Source organism: Crocodylus porosus, unplaced genomic scaffold (assembly GCF_001723895.1).
Source record: "Crocodylus porosus isolate Cpor-Errol unplaced genomic scaffold, CroPor_comp1, whole genome shotgun sequence".
NCBI lineage: Eukaryota > Metazoa > Chordata > Crocodylia > Crocodylidae > Crocodylus > Crocodylus porosus.
The window spans coordinates 181,509,611-181,532,202 of NW_017728906.1; the positions used below are offsets into that span (position 1 = coordinate 181,509,611).

At 42.6% G+C, this 22,592-nt stretch overlaps 1 protein-coding gene and 1 long non-coding RNA gene across 4 annotated transcripts in view; one reads left to right on the forward strand and one right to left on the reverse strand.

The window, feature by feature from the left end:
- CNTN5 (contactin 5) overlaps window positions 1-22,592 on the reverse strand; it is a 983,906-nt gene that overhangs the window by 546,123 nt on the left and 415,191 nt on the right. The window lies entirely within an intron of this gene.
- Window positions 10,292-14,133, forward strand: LOC109306746. Its single transcript, XR_002100097.1, has 3 exons — window positions 10,292-10,549; window positions 11,466-11,705; window positions 13,652-14,133. It is a non-coding gene; the product is annotated as an uncharacterized LOC109306746 (long non-coding RNA).

Below are 22,592 nucleotides of genomic sequence, written 5' to 3' on the forward strand. Positions count from 1 at the left end.
CCAGAGGCAGCTGCAATGTCCTCTGGTGGCTTGTGAATCCTGCCCTACTCTTGCTCTATGTGTATATCCCTCTTCATTCTCACCTGTCACACCCTAATGGAAATATTGTTTAGAAAAAAGGGAGGCTGTCCTACAGTCCTACTGTGAGACTTACTCAGCCTTCACACTTGCAGGTCCCTGTCAGACCCCACTGATCCTAAATAGCTCTAGCATCACCTGAGCCTTCCTGGCTCATATGTGCCTGCCTCTCACCTCAGGACACTTGTTGCCTTATGGGCTAGTCACAGCTTCTGAACCTCCCCTAAAGCCACACCCATGCCTTGCACGAGTTATGAATCAATTACCTTGGTGGACACTAAGCCCCAATCTAATGCCATGCCATCTCAGGTCTCTTATTATTGTTAGGGGGCTCATCTTTCACAGTCTCCACCCCTTTTGGCCTAGGCTCAGTGTGCTGGATCTGACTTAGCCTGCTCTGATGGGCATCGGGCACCCTGCTTCTGTCTCCACCCTTCTTAGGCCCTGGCCTCACTCCTCTTGGGCTGTGAGCCCCTGGCCCTAGTATTCACCCTACTTTGAGCAACGGACCTCTGGCCCTATGTCTCCATCCCTCTTGAGTGCTGGGCCCCTGGCCCTATCTAGACTCTGGCCCTCCCAGCCACTTCCTGTTTGTGCTTTGCCCCACCCCTGTATGACTTCAAAACTATCCACCCCCTGGGCACCCTGGAGCTTCTACCCTGTCCTAGCAGATTTCAGCCTTTAAGTGCCTCCCTGGCACTTGGGACCTCCAACCACCCCTTTGTTATTCCACCCAAATTGCTGGCATAACTAGAATGCAAATGATCAGTAACAGCCTAACATAAACCTCTCCTTCTGGGTAAACCAAACATCAACAAAAGAGATACCACATTACTGGTTTAGAAGAAGGAAAACCTTCCATCCCTTAGCATAAGCAACCAAACACCAAAGCAGCCCCACCCCTGGGTTCTTGCTACTTCCTATTCAGCAAGCATTCCTCTCTGGCCCCAGGTACTAGGTCAGCTACAGCCAGCTTGCTGCAGGGCTCCTTCTCCTGTGTTTTGCAGATCCACACTCTCTATCTCTACCCAATTCAGGTACTGAGCCCTCTAGCTCTACTGAAAACCTTAAACACACTGGCAGCAAAATCAAACTCTTCTCATCCTTGGACATGGCTTCTTGTAAGCCTTCAGCCACCTGCAGTGCACATTGACTGGATCTCAACCAATTGCTCCAGCTACAGCCCCCCAGTCCAGAGCTACTTCCCTGGCAGGCTCCAGGGACAGTCTGCTTGCCATAGCTGAAGCCCTGGGTTTATATGTCTCCCCAGCACCACCCCTTTCTAAGCAGGTGACTTCCCTGGGTGGGCTACAGAGCTCCCTTAATTGGGCTTGCAGGCTTAACTCCATGGTAGCTTTCTGTGACTGTCTAGCTGTTGCAGCAATGCTTTGCTTACTTGCAGGGTTCTCCCCTAGCTGCATTTTGGCAGAGCTGTTAGCTCTGCAATCAGTGCTTGTGGTTTTTGTATCCCCCACACCCTGCCCCAGGGCCCTGCTCTTTCCGAGTTTCTGATAGGCACACTTTCCACAACTGTGGCTCTCTAAACTATTGTTTCCCTCTTAAAGGAAAGGACATGATAGGCCCCCTGTTATACACACCCCTTCCTTCTTACAGATCCCTATTAAGGGTTTTCTTGTCTGTGGTCTTCCTCATTTCTTGCACCAGCACTCCAGGCACCAGACACCATCTCTCGGACTGTGTGATTTCCATACAGCTGGTACTTGATAGTGGTTGTTAGCTCATTTTTAGGCATGGGATTGTTTTCCTTAACCATGGGGCACTTGTTCTCTTCTATGAAGCTGTACTAGGGTTTCCTCTTTTCCCAGGTACCCACATACTATACAGTGTTAGGGCCTCTCTCTCCTCTTCCTTGGGAAATTTCTAGAACCCCTCACCTCCCTAGGCCTCTCTTCATTTCTAGTAACCTCCCCCCAAACTCCCACTGCGTTCTATTTTTCAGTGTTTCTTGAGCACATTCCAATCCCAAAACTCTATCTTCCCACATCTATTGGGTCTTCCTCCCCGACTTTTGTACAGTTTTACTTATACAACTCCCCCCACTTTCTTTTCAAATTTTTTTAACAATACATAGTCCAAATTATCTGGGAGGTTGCTTATGAATATTTTATACTTTGCCTCTTTCCTTTCTCTGAAGCCTCAGTCCTTTTCAAAACCCGTGGCATTCTACTTCTTCCAAGCTATTCCTGCAAGCCAAGTTTTGGATGTTATGAAGTGCATAGTGTTAAGAAGCTTGCTATTCATTAAAATTTAAATATTTAAGTGAAAACCCCCCCCCTAAGTTTAGGGAAAAAAACACTCTTGAAATTCTCTTCTTCATAGTAGGAAAGGTGTACTCTGGGGATTGTCATCAGAAGTAATAAGAGGGCTATTTAAATGTAAGGTCTGTTCATTCTGTGAGAAATATTCAAGGAAAGATGCTATGGATTTCACTGACAAATGATTTATCCTTCCTATTGCAAATTGCTCAAGGCCTTGTCACAAGAGATGGTCTAAATTTTTCAATGAAACAGCTTTCAGCAGAAAAATATAATTAATTGAAACCAAGTAATTTTTTATGGAAATATATCAGTCTGGATGGAACTTCTGTAGGAATGATTCTGAGATCAGGAATGGAACCAAGGAAAAAAGAGTAACTAATAAGTTGGGTGTTTGCCTGGGATATAAGAGACCTATATTTGAGTCCTCACTTTGCCTAACTCCTGCTCAAATCTCTCGTTGCGGCATGTTTTATTTTTATTAATATTCATTGGGTTGGAAAGAAAAGTTGACTCTAGATCAGAAGCTTGGCATTCAGTAGAGACATGTAGGCACCACAGGTTCAAGACCTTGTTCTGCTGAATATTTAATTATTCATGTAAAGTAGAATAACTCCAGAAGAGGAATTGTACAGAGAACCCTGAGTAGCCAATAGACAGGTGATTAGAACTTGAAATATGGGAAAGTGAAGGTCAGGTCCTCAACTTGAATCAGCAGAGAAAGGTTTCCTAGGTTTGTTATCTCTCAGCCCGTGCTTCGCCATCTCCCAAAACCAGTCCCGCAGTCATGGAGCTGGCACTGGGAACCCCCTGCTGGCAGGGGCTGGGGATCCTGTTCTCTGCCCAACTTCATGCTCACAGATCTGAGTGGGGAACAGGCTGGGGACCCTATTCTCCACTCAGCTCCACGATAGTGGAGCTGAGCAGGGATCAGGTTCTCCAGCCCCTGCCTGCAGTTGTGGAGCAGGGTCTGGGAACTGTGGCAGTCACGGGTCAGACACAGACCTTCCCTTCCCCTGCAGCTCTTTCCAAGTCCCCTGGCCCCGATCAGGGAGCTAGAGCCAGGAGCTCCCTGTTGCTGGGGCAGAGGGACGTTGTCCCTGCCCAGTGGCGATGCATAGGGAGTGCACAGGGGTGCACGTGCACCCCCTGAGAGTGCTAGTGCACCCCCTGACAGGCAGCATTCCCCATTTAGGTGATGGGCAGGGGGTAAGGTGAAAGTGCCTGCCCTGTGAGTGCTGAGGGGGGATGCCAGGTGAAGCACTGTTGGCACTTCGGGGAACACCACTTTTGCTTCCCAGTCAGTGTGATCATCCGTGGGAGACCCACCCCCCCAGTTTGTGAGATCAGCCACAGGGGACTCCTCTGGTCAGCGTGCTTGGCTGTGGGGAGACCCTCCTGGTCATTGACTGGCCTTTGGAGGGGTACATGCTCCCCCTGACTCAGGTGGCACCACTTGCCCATGTCCTTGCCCAAGTAGCAGGCAGCCCCTGAAGGCAGGGTGCAATGTCCCAGCCCTGACCAGGAGACACCTGTCTCCTGACCTGGTGTTCCCTGCCAGCCCCTGGGCTAGCACCCAGGGGGAGCCTAGAACTCCCCTAGGTTGTGGTAGGGATCCATTGCAGGGCCTCAGAAAGTGGGAACAGTTTGCTGCCATTAGCAGCAAATCTTCTCCCACTTCTCTGCACATGTAGACACCTGCCCAGGAGCATGTACTTGTGAGCAGTTTATTCATGAGTAAACTGTTCCTGCATCAAATGCATATGTAGACACACCCAGTAGGATTGCAGTCTGAAGCCCTGTAGGGGACACAAGCCACTGCTATAGGTGCACTGCCATGGAGACTAGTTAGTGAGTCTAATTAGAGGGAATCTTCAGCCAACTCTGTGGAATCACCTGACCAGAAAGGGGCCTGGAAGATACATAAATCAAGGCCACAGCTAGAAAGAGGGGAGAAAGCTGTTGCTAAAAGGTGGACCATGAGCAGACTATGACTGGAGGCTGGCCCAGCAAACGGCAAAGGAAGAAGCTCCTGGCCATGAACTGCAGAAAAGGGCCCCTGTCAATCCCTGCAACCCACTAAGGGTGAAATGAAGGCACTTAAGACACTGAGGGCTTGCTAGCAGGGGGATATAATCCAAGGCAAGGAGAGGTGTGGCTTCTCTCATGCTAAGCTACTGGAGATTCATAGATTCATAGATGTTAGGGTCAGAAGGGACCTCTATAGATCATCAAGACAGAGCCCTTGCTGAAGCAAGAAAGAGTTCTGGGTTCAGATGACCCCAGCCAGATGCCCATCCAATCTCCTCTTGAAGACCACCAGGGTAGGGGAGACCACCACCTCCCTTGGGAGCCCATTCCAGATGTTTGGAATTCAGCATGGGTTTAGTTTATTACATCCAGTATGCTCATTCCTTTGTTAGAGGTTGAAACTAGAGGTTCAAGTTTGGGACTAGCAGGGGTGGTATGGAGGTCCTAGTAGTACCTGAGAGCATACTGATATCCTGAGCTTGCTAGGGTGCAAGGATACAAAGTGAGCTTTGGCCCAAAAGCAGAGAGAGAGTCAAAGGAGACTCAGTGCCTGGGACAGGACAGATATAGGGTCAGGGGCCCAGACAGAGGGAGCCAAAGGAGGCTCAGGATTCACAGGAGAGCTACGACAGGGCCAGGGGACATGAGAAACTGATTCCAGAGTGAAGGGGCTCAGGATCCAAGGGGGAAAGACAGGAGTTGGTACCTAGAAGCTTGGTCTGGTACAGTGGACTTGAGCTAGAGGGGCCAGCAAAAGCAAAGGGGGTGGAGGCCAGGAAGGCCAAGACCCTGACATGGGAACATTTGCACAATAACATTTGCAAGGCATGGGAATGGTGTAAAGGGAAGGAAAGAGCCGTGTAACAGCCATTAAGGTTATAAGTGCCCTAGGGAGGCACAAGCGGTCAGGAGAACCCACTCTGCCCAAGAGAAGCAAAGCTGAGACCAGGGTCTAGGAGTAACCTGTTGGCAACTATAAAAACTGAAGGTCACTCTAGGACCTTTAGGCAGTCTTCTTGCCAATAACACAATTACATCAAAGGTTGGTAGGCAAGTGAGAAAGGTAGGGTGCCTTAGAGCTGGAGATGGGCGGGGATTGCATGGCTACCAGGGGGCATCATGGCTACCCCTGGAACACAAACCTGCTACAAATGTCAAATGCATAGACAGTCTGAAAAGACAATTCACTGATAGGCTGCATTGTCACTGTGACAAATTAACCAGTGTATGTTTGGTAATAAAACCTGCCCTTGTCCTCAGGTATTCCTCTGCTCAGGCACACCGCTGACATCATGGCTGGATTGGGAGCAAGGGAGTGGATCAGTGTCACACAATGCATAGCATCTCTTCTATTCTGGAAGGATAGATGCATGATGAGGTACTTTGGCTCCAGGACAGTTAGGGTCAATACTACTCTCTACACTGGTTAAGAAAGTTCATCCAGCAAACTTTTCATCTCCTACTTCAGCTATGAAAAAACCAGACATAGTGTTACAGAAAATGAATTAAATTGCATTTAAAAAAAAAGACTTTGACAGGGGTCCTGAAATTTTGCTCAGCAGTAAAGGAATGTTATCCTGAAGGCATTTAAAAAACATTATCTTAAACTATAACATTGTCAGTGTGGGTGAGTTAAACGTAAAAATAAATACAGCTCTGTCTTATAGGAAAAACGTTACTGTTTAATTATCATACTAATCTCTGAATTTGATTATATATATTTATGAGATAATGCCAATATAAGAGTAGTTACAACAGGGATAATAGCCTCTAACTGCTAAATAGATACCTCTGTCAACCCATCTTTTAGTTAGCCCTGCAAGGAGCCCAAAGATGTACAAAGGAGGGTGTTTTGTACACTTTGTTCTCCCCTGATGCGTAAAACAGGTTTTTGATCAATGCCTTGCTTACTGCTTATTTCCCAATTAAAGCCATCTGATTATGCAGTGTCCATGAAACATTATTCTGTCTTTCAAAGTTGCTCTCATGCCTTTAATGTCTTTGACTTCCCTTCCTTTATATGTACACATTCCCTTTTATTAGACAAAACAAAAAACAAAAAGTGCCTCTGTATATTTATAGCACTTTGGGGGGAAAATAAAAGTGATAATTTACAGAATTAGAATCAGGGCACTCCTCTATACTATTGCAATATGAAAACAACAAAATGATATAGTGGTTACTACATACCATGTTAAGGATTGTAAGCAAGGGAAACTATGTATAAACTATTTTCTAAAACATGTATCCTACAACTGTTTAAGAGTTGCTGTTGTTTGTATTTATATGTCACTTACATAATTAATAGAAACTAATTTGCATTCATTAGGATATTTAATGGATTTAGTTACAAACACAATGGGAAGCCTCCCATTTGTGTAATAAAATGTTACTATAGAATCAAAAATGTATAAATCCATATTTTGTGTCTTTCTCAAAAAAATGTACAGCACATACCATTTTTGATTCTAAGGGATGTGCCAATAGAACGGAGCTCCGGCTCAACAGCTGTCAGGTGAGAAATTCATGTGTGGGGCTCAGGTTGAGGTAACTCTTGAATGTAAAAGATATCTAGCAATCCAAATTTTTTTGCATCACAAGTTGGGGCCAAGAGGGAATTCCCCACCTACTCCTTGCGCCTCACGCAAGCTACTCTTTTGTTCACCCTCTCTGAAGTACTGTGATGTCGGTCACAGCTATGGATAGCAGCTTTTGACTATGATGTGCCTGTATTTTGAGGGTCTTGCTCAGAGTTAGACTGATCACCAAATTTGGAGTCAGGGAAGGAAGTCTTCCCTTAAAACAGACTGGCATGCACTCTTTTGCCTTGTGTGGAAAATGATCTTTTTCTGCAGGTTTTCTGAATACATATTAACAACCAACTACTTCCCTGTTGTTACAGTGCCAGGGCTCTGAGAGCACCCTTATCTTACCTGCTTTTCCCTATGGCTTGTTATATGCTTATCTTGGTATTTTGGGTATTGTACCTGGTAGCTGTGAGAATATGAAGTGCTAATCTGGAGGATTTCTTGGTTAAAGGATTACCTGTTAATGTAGAACAATGGACTTGATTGCCCACTTATCCCTATGTTCCAATCACAATGAATAGCAAGAAGGATAATATGGGAGTAACTATAGAGCCAGATTCTGCAAAACCTGTACTCACATTGCATAGGATCTGCTGCAAATAATCCCAGTGTAATTATAAGAACAAATTCATAGCTGTCTGTCATCAGTACCTGATACAGCTCTGCATCTATGTGCACACTGCATTGCTCAAATGAATACATGTGCACATACATAAAAGCAAGGACCTGACCACCCTACAATTTTTTTTTATTTTTATGGAATTTTTAGCCATACATTTCATTTCTCTACACTGGTCACAGGAACTGAGGGATTGCAATATGGAACATCATATCACACAAAGCTCCTCTAGGATACTTCTGTGCCCAGCTCAGCCATCCTTAGGACAGTTTTCTGCAAATAAGGGAAATAAAGAAGCCCTAAGACAGGAGAATCTGGTTCCAGGAGAATACTTATGTTCTAGGATATTGCCCCAAGGTACTGAGCAATGTAGATATGTATCTTTCCACCAGATGTGTTAGTGTATAAACTCTCTTTCCACATTTTCTATTCCAATATTTAGTACTTCTTTCACAGGAAATAATTTTCTTACTGAATTTATGATAGGACAAGCAGTGTACTGGTATAAACAGGTAAAATTCCACTGTCATCAGAGGTCTGTACATTTACACCAACAGACACTATTTTCCCCATGGCTTTTTAGTGTGACATTATTTAACACGTTACGTGAGCATCTCTCTATTTTATTTTAATTATTTTGCAATTAGCATTTTACATTTAAAAAAAAGTCCTATAAACCATACTCAGCAGGAGTATGGATTCATTCTGGAATCCATTGTTCAAGCAAGAGCATTCATTTACAATCTGCCAATATAAACACTTAATAAGAAAAATGCAGTGAAATGCCAAGTAAAAGCTTTACAGATCATTTTTATCTTTTTTCACAGAAGATCAACCATGGCAAAATCAATCAAACTACTTGGAAAGATTGATCTCTAATTACAAGAACTGGATAATAAAGAAAATAAAAGAAAACTGAGAAGAAAATAAATTCTGCAGTTTAATCTGAAACACATTTTTCTTTCAATGGCTATATTGAGATGATCTAGTTGGCGCTGGCCTTGCTTTGAGCAGGTGGTTATGTTAAATGACTTCCTGAGGTCCCTTTCAGTCCTAATTTTCTGTGATTCTATGATTTAATATAAATACATTCCTTATATGATATAGGAGGACCAGAAATGCCTAAAATGATAATCATTCTTAGGTGTTGCTTCTTAAACAATGGATTTTGTACTTCAGAGCAGGTCAAAGTCTAAATGACTGAGAGAAGTATTCTCTGAGAATTGGCATCCAACATGGGTATAATTAATGGCCAGGCATGTGCCAGGCCCTTCCAGACACTGACAAATTTATGTTTTAAAAGGAGGCCTGTGGCAAGAATGACACCTGGTTATTCTTGCTATTCAGGGATGGGCATTACTCACAGTTGGAAAATTAAGGGAGAGAGAGATTCCTTAGGATGTTGCATTAGCTATCATTATGCATAAATGGATGTAAATATTCTTTGAGTCTCAAAGAGATATGCCAGTGAGGAGCAGGAAGTTTTATGCATAGTATGAGCTCCCCCAAGAATCAAATTGATAATATATGTAAATGGCTAGATAAGCCTTGCCATGGAAGAAAGCATTTGCCTCCAGTTTTCTTGGGTGTAGGGAATGACTTTAGGCCCTCAGGCAGCAGTCTGGGTGTAATATGCTATCAGAAAAAGTTGCATGGTGCCCTGGCACAAAGGTCAGAGGCAGCAGCTCTTTGGAACCTGGTAAGCAGAAAAGAAGCTACATTTATAGAGTTTAGGGCTTAGATGTAAGGATAAGATCAAATTATCTCTGTGATATTTTCCTTTGTTTATTTTTTTTATCTCTATCTAGCTCAACATTGTTATGATTCTTTATGATTGCTCTTGTTGTTATAATACATCTTTTTGTTATCTTTTATAACTTGATTTGAAGGATAAGTGCAATTTCAGTGCACATATAGGCAGGCCTCCTCTCCCGGGGGGCGGTGCGGGGCAGGAATCTAAAATTTCTAAGCCCATGACTGAGCAAGAGTGTAATTCTTGTAGTTGGCATAATTCTCTCTGCTAAGAGATGCAAAAACATAGGTAAGTCTAGTAAAGCTGAGGCACCATAAGACAGGAAAGTAACCTTAGGAGCATCTCAGTCTGTACTCAGCAGCAGATGACACACAGGGGTTTGGGGCTGCACAGCACCCCTGAGGGTATGAGAACTGTAGGAGTGTGTCTCAAAGGTGCATCTGACCAAATCCCAGGTAAGGGTATGCCACACTTTGCATTGTAGATTCAGTCTTAGATGACAGAAGATGGGGGGACAGAAGCACTGGGTATCTCAGCTACTGGCTGGAATTGCTGTGTAGCAGGGGCATCAACTATATGGCCTACTTGGCCTGTCACCACGTGGCCAGCTGTTTGCACCGTCTCTGCTGTGGTTATACATAGCTTCTCGCGTGGCCTCTTGTCCTATGGCCCAGACCTGGCCTGGTACAGGGGTTGACTTTGACATCCCCATTGTGGACAGTTGAGTTCCAATTTGTTAATGAGTTCCTGCTTTCAAAGGCACAAAGAACAGTTCTAAATTCATCCATCCATTTGTGCCTTTAAAAATATCCCCCTGCATCACTAGAATGCCTACATGTGGTTTAACCTATTTACGTTTCATGGATTTGATGGATTTTGAAGTGCAGAGGAAACCATTATTATTGCCTAGTCTGACTGCTGCATAACCTATGTCAAAGAACTTCACCCAATTATTTTTGTGTTGACTTCTATTTGAACCAGTACATCATTAAAGAAATCTGGACTTGATTCAAAGACTTCAAACAAGAGGCTCTACAACATCTCTAGACAAGGTTCCCTTTGTTTAATTGCCCTTACTACTAAAAATTTACACCCTTATATACAAGTCTGGATTTATCTGGCTGCTTCTCCCAGCTGAGGAATTTTATTAAGGCTTGTTTTTCTGGATTAAAAAAACCATCTACTAACAGAAAACTCTGCCTATGTAAGTACAATGATTAAATCAAGTCCTAAATTTCTCTTTACTTTAGAACAAGGATTTCACCCTCTTATTTTAAAATGAGGATGCCACATAAAAATGGTGGGCTTTTTAAAATGGAGCATTTAATTTAATAATGCATGAAAAACACATAAAAACCCTTTTAAGAAAAGTTATAAAATAAATTAGAAAATTGTAAAAAGTATTTCATGCTGGTTTAAAATTAGGGGAGTATGTGCTGTTTTAGTATACACTTGCTGGAAATCGCTAAAACAGTTGTTTGTATTCATTAAGCGACTTAAGGCATTATAATCATATAAAACTTATCATCCTTTATTATTCTTCCAATCAGGATGGGGTATAGACCAACTGAAAACTCATTTGATCTAGATGTCAAGAACATCCTTTTCTATGTGTTTTGTTTTTCCATCTCTAACAATACTGTGATAGACATAGTGACTATATAATATATGCTCTGTGTCTCTGTGTGTGTGTGTGTGTTCATTCAACTATAAAATGCTCATAGTGTAATCTGCTATATGTACTATGAGCATTATCATTTGTTGGTGTTTTACTGAAGTGGCTACTGAAGGCTATGTTTGCGTATAGATGCAAATGATAAGTCATAATTTTCTGAGAAGACAAGTATATTACTGTTGACTTCTTTAGTAGCAGACACTAGGCTAATGTTGAAGTCTGGGAAAGGGAAATGAGCAACTTCACACAGGATATTTGAGTATTTTCTTTATGTTCTTAAAGTAAGTGTAAGAAGTCATTTTATGTATGTTCATAGTACTAGCTAAGATGTGTTTGTGCTGAAGACAATAATCTCAAAGTATATCTCATATTTTACTGGTGGGTTTAACACAAAGAACCAATGACATTTGTGTTTTATATACCAAAATAATGTGTTGTATTGTAGGCACATACCAGAGCACGAATGGAATGGGATCTTAGCATGTCCCAGCAAACCAGGAGATGGATCCTCAGATGGTGTAAAATGAGATTGTTTCGCTGAGAGTACTGAGGTCAGTGATGCTTTACACTAGCTCTGGCTCAAGTTTTTCATAAGGCCTGCCTCAGGAAGGAGTTGCTGGCATATTTGTACCTCTCAGGCAGACTTTTCAAAAGAGAAGGACCTAAGAAGTCACACAGGCAAGAGGTAAGATGTATGAGCATTATACTACCTCATTTTTTCAACTTAGTTTTCCTTTAATAAATGTTTCACATGTACACTAATAATTGCCCAACACACAGATTTTACAAACAAGCCACTCTCCTCACCTTTTTTCTCTCAAGCTAGAAAGGATGAAAGAAGTAGAGACTTACTCAGGGGCAGCATCTACACATGATGCCACTTGCTGTAGCAATGTGCCATGGTGATGTAGCATCTGCGGTCAAAAATTGTGATGCTGCAGCAATGTTTCTGTAGCAATGTGCTCCCTCAGTATAATGTGTTGCTACAGCAATGTAGCAGCTAAAAATAACCATGTGCCACACGCATGGCACAGTAGTGGCTGTTACTCCACCATCATTTAGTACTTCCAAAAGGAAATACTAAATGACGGCACAGTAACAACAGCACCATAGGGGCATGTGTAGATACACCCAGGAAGTGCTCAAACGGTGCAAACAGAAGTTGCCCTTGTGCCACCATAAACGTTTTTATGGCAGCGCAAATTGTAAGTGAACAGATGTCCCAGCCCTATATCATGCTCCAACTGCCCAACAATGTTTGTATGACCAAACCTAGTCACTGGGAATGCATCTACATGTGTACTGAACTGCACAGTAGACTAATTTGCTGCAATGTAAAGTGTTACAGTTTACACATGCTATGCTATTAGACTGTAGCAAACTAATTTTCACTGTCATAAGATAGTACTGTTGGGGAACTGTTTAGACAAAAATAACTGCACCTAAATGCACATGCAAATGCTGACCTAAGTATGCATTGCTGTCAGTCACCACAGACAGCAGGATACCAGACCCCTTCCTGCTGCTGAGCCATAGGGCTCTGCATGCTGGGGCACTGTCGTGCCCCAGCAAGTCTCTCCACCACCTACCCATTTCTCTCAGAGCTGACCCCCGGGTCCCTGGCCAGCCTGGAGCTGTTCTACCCCAGCTCAAATTGCTGTGGTTCTGGGTGCAACATCTGTATGTGAGCCCTGGACTGCAGCAGTTTGAGCATCTACACATGCCATTAATGCCATTAAGGTGCTATGATACACTCTGATGCAAACTACACACAAGCTCTCTGGGGCTGACACACACACAAACAAACTGCACTGGAGTTTATCACAACACTTTAATGGCATCTGTAGATGTACCCAGTTTGTGACCTTATAGGGGAAGAAATCTGTTCGCTTATTGTGCACAACAAGAAATTCCCAGGGTGTGCTTGAAGATGCGTTAAGTTGCCACACCCCTGACCCAGAGCATGCATTTCATACTGACATCGCTTGACCCGTGACATGCACCACAAGCAGGAGAACCTCCATGGGATTCCCAAGGAGTAGATTCCAGGGGTCAGGCCATGGCAGATATGCATCCTATAATGGGGTCAGCACCCAAATTGAGACCAAGAAGCCTCAGGAGCCATAGTAGCCCAGCCAGGTGGGGCAGTGGTCCTCAAGATATTTATTTTTGTTGATCATTTTGATCAGTTGTGCTGTGACATACCCAAATGCTGTAGTGTGGGAGTGCCTATAAGCATTTAGACAGACACACAAATCACTTAGTATAGTAGCATGTTGCCTGCAAATGATTAGTATTTAGTTCTGAACACTGGAAGATACATATTGTGTTCATTTTGCACAAGTCTACAATCCTACACTCTTTGAGATCACTCAGCTGTAGAACATGTCACTCTTATGCTGATTCATTATCATTATGTCACCCAAGCAAGTTCAGTGAAGCAGGCTTATTTATGTTTTATCTGAACCAGTTCTCCAATTTATATTGAAACATATATTCCTATATCATAACCATGCTTCTTTATAAAGTATGGTTATGATATAGGAATATATATCATAACTTCTCATTCTAGAAGTTTCCAAACATAAATCATATAAACAGGAGTATTTTATTTTTCTCCAACTGCTGCAGGGTAACCACCTTTGAAGTGGAACGTGGCAACTGTGACACAGAATAAGTCCTCCTGAATGTTTCGAATGTCCAAGAAGTGTGGCATCTCAGGAGACAGGCTGCATGAAGTCAATACAAACTTCTGGACGACAGCCTAGGAATAGGCCATCCATAAGACCCTTGCAAGGACAGTAGCAAAAACTTTTACCTCTTACTGTAAATAGTTCTGTGTGTAGGTTCCTGTACAATATAAAGAGCTTTTGACACACCACAAGGCTCATGAAGATACCATAACATCTGTGTAAGAACACAAACTATGGTTAATACAGATCAGAAGGAGAAAGATGTACCATTTATGCTGCCTAAAATTAGACCTCCTTCTGCAAACATAACATAGAGTCATCTTTCCAGTGAAGTCTTTGTCCTTCCTCAAAGGAAAAGCCCATATCCCTCCAAAATAGACTTTCCTGGCAGAATATCCTGTTTTTTGAGAATTGCTGAGATGCATTTTAAAAAAAAAAAGTACTTTGACTGAACTATTAAGTGAAGGGACATGTTAAACTGTAAAATGTAAATAAATCTTTTTAACACGACTATTCAAATGACAAGGCCAGGTCACTAGCACTGTTAAGTGCTACTGTAATGTGATTGTAATGTGTGTAACAGCAGGAGGAACCGGGGGGCAGTCTGCAGAGCTTTGCTGACCGTTAATTTGGACTACAACTCCCAAAATCCCACAGGTGCTGAAAGGCAGGGAAAGAGGAGGTGTAAGCTTGAGGCTGGGGACAGGGAAGAGCCTGCACATGGAATCTAGTCAGCCCTACACAGAGGAGTGCACAGTGGAGCTGGAGATCTCACTGGCTCACATGGGCAACTGGTGCCTTCCAAGTCTGGGGGGCACCAGGTTGCTGTCGGGGGGGGGAGCCACAGCAAATTGCCAGCTCTGTGGGGGGGTCTCCCCACAGCTGATCACCAAGCGTGGAACCACCAGCAGTGAAACTGGTGAAATGGGAAGTGCACTTCCGACCGCACTTCTGGTTTTGCAGCTGGTGCTTCCAGGGGGTGCACATGCATCCCCTATGCATCACCAGTGCTAGCTCAGAAATCCAGGACTGTGGACTGAAGGAGCTGGACTTCGATTTGGGGGCAGCTACAGGTTGCTGTTTGAGTGCTCTATAAACTAAAGGCTTTTTGGGGAAACCCTGAGAAGTGTTCAGGGGGAGGGGGGTGGAATTAAGGTGCTTCCCTCCTTTTGTGTGTCCTTGTGTGACACGATATTTAGCAGAATTCACAGATTTCATTGCAATCTGACACGCCGTGCCATGAGCACTTCTGCTGTAGCCTCAAACTTGCGATCTCTGGGCTGTCAACCATGCACCACCTTGGCCCCCATTAAGGTGATGAGTAAACATTACTATAGTGTTGATGTTTCTTTACCTTTTACCTGCTCCCTCCCTTTGGCCTGTTACCCGATGGCCCTAACTCCTATAATTTTTCTACATAAAAATGGAAACTCTCCCTTGCTTCTTGTGGGGCTACAGGTTGACGTTTTTGTGTGCCCGAAGAAGAGTGCGTGTGCCCAGAAGCTTGCAACTAAAGAATATTTTTTTGCAAATATCTAAGTTGATCTAATAAAAGATAACACCTCTGCCATGAGTTTTGATTCCTTTTGCCTATAGATCTGCATCCCTGAAACATGGCAGATATCAAATTTAGCTATTTTTAAATGAAAATTTCATAATTTTAAAAGAAAAAAAGCAAAATCTATCACCTGAAAACCTGAAAGGTAATACGTTGCTCCTGCCTGTTGTTGGAGCTAAATTTGCAGTCTCACAGAGCTCAGAGGCACCTCGACACAAAAGAAATTTCTTGCCCTGGAGAGTATCCCATCTCCCCACTCCAGTCAAATAAGAAACATCGTAACTAGAAGGAAACATAATTGTACATCCTGCTTGCCACCACACAACTTTGAAATAAAAAGACTGTTCTAACTTTTATTTGAGCCAAATCTGCACCAAATTAACTATTCCAACCAGGAGATTTTACAACACCTTCAGCTCTCCTGTGAAATATGAAATTTCATTTCCACCTAGGAGAAATGTTATCATCTTTGCATTCTCCTATGCCTGAAGAAGAGTTAGTATGCCCAAAAGATTGCAAATAAAGGAATTGTTTTGCAAATATCTAGTTGGTTTAATAAAAGATATCACTTCTGCCATGAGTTCTGATTCCTTCCACCTGAAAGTCAACATTTTAGTTCAATATATAAGTATGAAGGGCGTGTTCCAAGTAGGAGAACTATTAAAATATTGCAGCAGCTTCTGCTTGCTTTGTGATTTTGGTCACTATATTTTTTATTCACACGTTTGATACAAGGGCATAGTCTTGGCAGCATAGACTGAAGAATCCTGGCAGTTAGAAGAGTGCTCCTAAGTCTAGCACATTTCTTTCCTGCACAGCTTTGGTTACAAAGCCATTTAACCAATATTTGTGAAACGGGAACAACATTCCAACGTTGAAAGGTGAGAACACTTATATATTTACTCTGTGATTTGCAATGGGAGAGGGCAGAAAGTATAATGGTTACCTATAAAACTACATACAAAACATGCCACAAAGAACTTCAGAACTGTGTTTCATTACCTAGGCATATTTTGATATATTATGAGGAACAAAGCTCCAAAAGTGTCATTTAGCTCAGGCTGTTTTTTTCAGATTTATAACCTGCTGTTATGGGGCTGATTGGTACTAAAGCGCTCAGAATAGTCCTTGAATAAGAATTAGTAAAAATATGCCAAATATACTCAAGCATAGGTCATTATTATTTGATATACTGTAATAAGTTTAACCCATTTTCTCCAGCCCAAATGAAGAAACATTGTCTTGTCTTCCACGAACTCTGTCTGTAAGTGGCACAAATTTGAAACATTAATGTCTACCTCCCTAGACAGGAGACAGAAATTTGCTTTAGGTCACTAATGAAATTCACATACTAGGATCAAATATACTTTGGAACCCCTGATCACAAATCTGTAACACTACTGGCAAGAGAAACAACATAAATGTTGTATAGGTCAAGAAAAAAGTACACTGGCTCCAGGAAAAAGGTTTTGGAATAGCATCTGTCTACAACCTTCTAGACTCTAAAAGGGCCAATCTGTCATTTTTAATAAGCACAAAACACATCCATGACATTTGAAAATACATTACTTTCACTACCTTTGAGTTTCTAAACTTTTAAGTTCTTCATGTTACAGCCTTCTAAATCTTTTTCATATAAAAAGAGTGACTAAGATCAGCATAATTTAAAATCTTCAAATGAAACGTAGCTTAAAATTAGGAAACTATCAAAATCTCTTGATTTTTTTCAAAAAACAGGACTGGTGAGATCTAAATGACATATAGTTAGACCAGAATAAGAACTGATTATGTAGCTATCTTATTGGCTGATTAAATATCTGCAAACTGATTTAGATTCCCTTGAATTTGTTTTTCATATATGTTATAGTCTATGAATTTGATTAAGATAAGTTTCCTGTTAATACTTGATAACATATGGAATTCTAGCCGTGTTACTTAGGAATTATCAAGTAAAGCACACAGAATTGTCCTTTTCCTGAGTAAGCATGGAAATGCTATCTTCAGGTATATATGCTTATGCCAAGTTAAAAGTGGTTTCTGGATATCCTAATGCTCATGTCTTTAACAAATCTGTTTTGGGGACAAGATGTAGGCAAATAACATTTGATCACACAAATGCTTTGGAAAATATAACTAACAGGCAATGAGCAGAGCAAAAGCCGTATATTCCTTCTTCTTTAGGAATTCCAACATTAGGCTTCTGCTGGACAACATACAATCTTCCAAAAATAATTCCCAAATCCCAATTTATTAAAACATGAGATCTTTAATATACTTCTGTATTCCTGTTTGAATTCTTCTGGATTTTCTTATGTCTCTATTTTATCCTTCAGCGGCTGGCTGACTTCATTTCACCACTCTTCCCCACTCCCATTTCCTTTCTTCCTCCCATTTTATTACCCACCACATTCCATTAACTCTCTGTCTCCCAGATTCATGTTTCTGGTCCTTCGCTCCACAACCTCTCTCACACCTTCCCACCTAGAGCAGGGATCAAAGCCTATCCTGGCTCACCAACTGGCAACTAAAAGCTGTAGCTTTTAGTCAGACCCTTGCTCACCAGCCCTCTAGTGGCAACTCTGTGCAGGTGGGGGACAGTCAGAGAAGGTTTCTGGCTTTACAGTGCAACTGTTCCAAACTCACATTAGTACTAACACTGGTTAGTATTTGAGCAGCTCAAAGTGTAGCGTGTCACTGATTTGAATATGACTAGGGACTACTGCTCTGGGAAGAGCACAAGTTGCTATAATTAAGCTTAAAACTACAAAAATATATTGAAAAAACATTCCTCCCCCTGCCCTTCCTTATTTTTGTTACTGAAAGCCTCCTCTCTTTGGCAGTTTGAGTGCCTGATATGTATGAGGTGGGGAGAAGGTGAACATCAGATGCTTGAAATATAGTAAACCATGTATTGAGATACTAGCATTAGCTGAGTAATTTTAACATCAATTTCAGATCAATAAATTGAGAAATGATTATGGCAGGGTTCCAAGTGATTAAAAAATTTTCTCCCTGGGGACTTTTGTGACACACCTTGAATTGATAGAATAAAGAGAAAGTAAATTCCCCAACAAGATGTAGGTTAGTCAATCACCCCACACAGAAAGTAAAAGTGAACTCGTTTATTGTGGTGCTAACCATAAATCTCTAGCAGCAGCTAGATAACCGACCGTCTGATATCCACGCTCCCTCTCCATTCCCTTAGGCTCCCTGCCTGTAGATCAGCTCCTTAATAACTTTATTTTCTCCACTGGTCATCCTGACATCCCTCCTTCAAGGTTCATCCTGACTGCTGGCCTCTATGAAGGTAAGTACCTCTTCTTTCATCACCTCTTTATGAGTGGATCTCACCTGCTGAGCCCAACTGGTGCTTCTCTGCCATCTCTTTTTCTCTGTGCTGGCTTCCCTTGCCATTCCTCCCTGTCTCTCATGGTGCCCCAGGGGCAAGGAACTGCTCCCCTCCTAGTCCTTTAATTCGTTGCCAACCGCCAGGTCAATCATAAAGTTCTAATCATTTCCCAGTGTGCTGCCACCTTAGCTAAACTTGTGAGTAATTGCCCTTTCCCCGTCTTTGACCTGTGTTCTCTTTACTGCCAAGCCCCTTCAACTTCCCCTTAGGAACAGGTTTAATCCTCACCCTGTTACAATGATATATCCTTCTAAACATACCTACACTGAGATCTGTGCATCCTTATTAAATTAGATAAATACATGGCAGAAAATAAGCCAATCAGACAGTCCCAAGGAAGCCTCTTATCCAATCATAGACACTATACTTTATCACATATTGTAATTTTGTACAGAAGCTTATACCATGATTTTGTTTTAAGGATGAGCAGGTTTGAATAAAAACTTTAACATTTTATACCTGTTTTAAAGAGCTATTTAAATAAAAATATGAATTAACATCTGTCTTGCTATGACACTCTTTACATGATCTAAGTAATCCTTTTTTATAAAAAAATATGCTTGAAAACATGACATATTTTGGATATGAATTAAGGTCTGTATATAAAAACAATTTACCCCAGGGTAAAAGGAACTTTTACTACATAGTCTTATAGAATAGAATCATAGGAATGAAGGGCTGGAAGGGACCTCTTGAGGTCATTTAGTCCAGCCCTGTTTTCAAGCCAAGATCATCTCTGACTAGACCATGCCAGCCAAGTATTTGTACAACTTGACCTTGAAAACATCCAAGGAATAATTTCTCTAGGTAAACTGTTTCAATGCTTGACTCCCCTTGGAGTCAAAAAATTCCTCTTGATTTCCAAACTAACTTTCCCTTGCTGCAGTGCCTAGTCCTGGCCCTTGTGGCCACAAAGGAAAGCATATCTCCATCCTCTCTATAATCACCCTTCAGGTATTTGAAGACTATTATCCAATCCCCACTCAGTCTTCTCTTCTCCGGACTAAATAACCCAGCCTTTTCCTCATAAGTCTTGTCTCTGAGGACCCTAATAGTTTTTGTCCCTCCGCACTGGACTCTTTCCAAACTGTCCACATCATTCCTGAGTTGTGGGGCCCAAGAGTGAACATAGTACACCAGGAGTGATTTCAGCAGTGCCAAATAGAGCAGAAGAATCACTTCCCTTGTTTTGCAAGTTACACTCCTGTTAATACAACCCAGTAGGATGTTGGCTTTTTTATGACAAGAGCACACTGTTGGCTCACATTCAATTTATGGTCCACTACATCCCTCAGGCATTCGTCTACAATACTGCAACCTACCTAGTCCTTGCCCAGTCTGTATCTGTGAATACAATCATTGCATCCTAAGTGTAGGACTTTGCACTTGATGCTGCTGAATCTCATTTAATTGACTACAGATCATTTTTCCAGACCATTCAGATCATTCTGGATCAAAGCCCTACCCTCAGAGTGTTTGCAACTCCATCCAATTTGGTGTCATCCACAAATTTGCTAATCATGCACCCAACCTCATCATCCAAATAATTAATGAAAATGTTGAACAGTACCAAACCGAGCTGTTCTGCAGTAACTACCCAGTGTTTTTAACTCATGATTGATTAAAGTAACCTATTGTATATTATCCTTTAGTAAAAGAGACAAATTATTGCAGTTTAGCTGTCACTTACCATGGGATGATAGCAGATGCTACACACTTTACGGCCCATCTGCCCAGCCTCTTTATTCCACAGTAAATTTGTTCAACGATCCCTACCCCAAAAATTAACCTCTTTCCCAGTCCCCTCCAGTAAGAATTGCATCACCAAGCTTAAAAAAGGGCATCCACCTTGTCCTAATGACAGTGTTACTACATTGCATGAAAAATAATTATTTTGATAGATATTAAGAAGAGCACAGGCTAGCCAGAGGTAATGCTCTCCTAGACTTGGTCTTGGCAAAAGGAGATGATCTGATGAGCAACTTGAATATAGAGGGTAGCCTGGGCGACAGTGACCACAAAACCATCATGTTCACTGTCTATCGCAAGGCAGGCAAATCAGCTAGCAGGGATGAAGTTTTGGACTTCAAAAAAGCAAATTTCAAAAGGCTCAGGGCAACAGTAGGGGAAATGCTGCAGGACCAGGGATCAAAGATGAAAGGAGTGCATGAAGAGTGGTCATTCATCAAGGACACGATCCTCAAGCACAAAAGAAGTCCATTCCTATGCAGAAGGGCTGGTAATCCCTTTTGGCATAATAGGGATACAATGGTCCCCTTGAAAAAGATGAAAGAGACATCCAAATAATGGAAGTTTGGGACAGTCCCCAAGGAAAACTATACAGCAACAGCCCACACCTGTAGGGAGCAGACTAGAAAGGCTACGGCAGCAACTGAATTTAAACTAGCAACAGAAGTGAAAGACAATAAGAAGTCTTTCTTCAGGTATGTAGGAAAAAGGAGGAAAACAAATGGAAGCCACCTTTGTTTCTCCCCAAAATCTCTGCTTTGTGACAATTTGATTAGGATGGGCCCAGCAGAGGAGACACACCTTTACCCTATCTCTTTAGATAATCTGAGATGTATACATTCCTGAGGGAGGGGGGAAACCCGCTCCCTCTGCCTACGTGACTGTAATCAGCTATCTGAGTGAGGGGTTTCTACCTGGCGGGCTAGAGTCTGCCCAGCAACTAGTGATGTATTTCAAATTGGTTGACCAACAGCCAACAGGTGCTGGCCTCCATTGGATCAGGTGAATGAGGTCACAGGGGCTATATAAGTTAAGACTGCCCAGGAGGAAGGGGCAGCAGCCATGCGGGGGACTCAGACTTAGAGAGGAGCTTTACCATCTGAAACTGGCTCTCTCCCCCATAACTCACGAGCTAGGAATGGCCTGCTTCCAGAGGGAATCTCCAACAGCCTCTGGATGATGCTTGTGAGTAAGGTACTCAAGATCTGATTAGATATCTAGCTGGCAGTAACTCAGATGTGTGATCAAAAGGCTACCTCATCCAGACTGTTTTGCTGTGTGGGATTTCTATGATATTGCTCTATCTTGTACCCTATTTTCACCCTACCCCCTGTAATCAATACAGTTCTCCTTTGTGACTGGTGTAGGAGACTTATTGAAGAGTGAGTCTAAATTATGCCTAAGAGGCCCCTTACGTCTGCCGACTAAGAAGGACTTTCCTTTTTTGGCCCCCAGCTTGGGGAAGTGCCCCAAGTGCTTGCACTGGGTCAAGTACACATTGGACTATTAGGCCTGTGTTTCCGCAAGGACACAGGGCCAAGAGAGTCCCTTCTCGGGGTGGCGGCAGCTTACGTTACCCCCAGACTGTGCAGTGAGGCTCAAAAGGGGGTCTGCCAGGGCTTAGGCACCCCTGGAGAGACACATGGAGTCCAGAAGGTGGATGGGCGTAGTGAGGTGGGAGGCTCAATGCAGGAGCTCCCCCTACTGGCCTGCCACAAGGACAGCTGGTTAATGACACTCAGGAAAAAACTGAACTCCTGAAGACTACTTTGCTTTGGTATTTCAGTGGACTAAGAAAATAATACTAGATAAGGTTCAGAATAGGTATGGTGGGAATAACCACCTTCCTACTATTGATATTAAACTGGTATGTGATCAGTTAGAAAAGATAGACATTTATAAGTCAGCGGGACTGGCTGAACTTCATCCAAGAGTGCTAAAGGAGCTGGCCAAAGTCATCACAGGACCTCTGGTGAAACTCTTCCAAAACTCATGGTGCTTGGGGGAGGACCCTGAACATTGGAAGAGGGCCAGTGTTGTGGCCATCTTCAACAGAGAGAGGAGAGAGGACCCTGGCAACTATAGGCCAATTGGCCTGACTTCTATCCCAGGGAAAATCTTGGAAAATCATCAAGGAGTCTATGTGTTATATGCTTGCAGAAC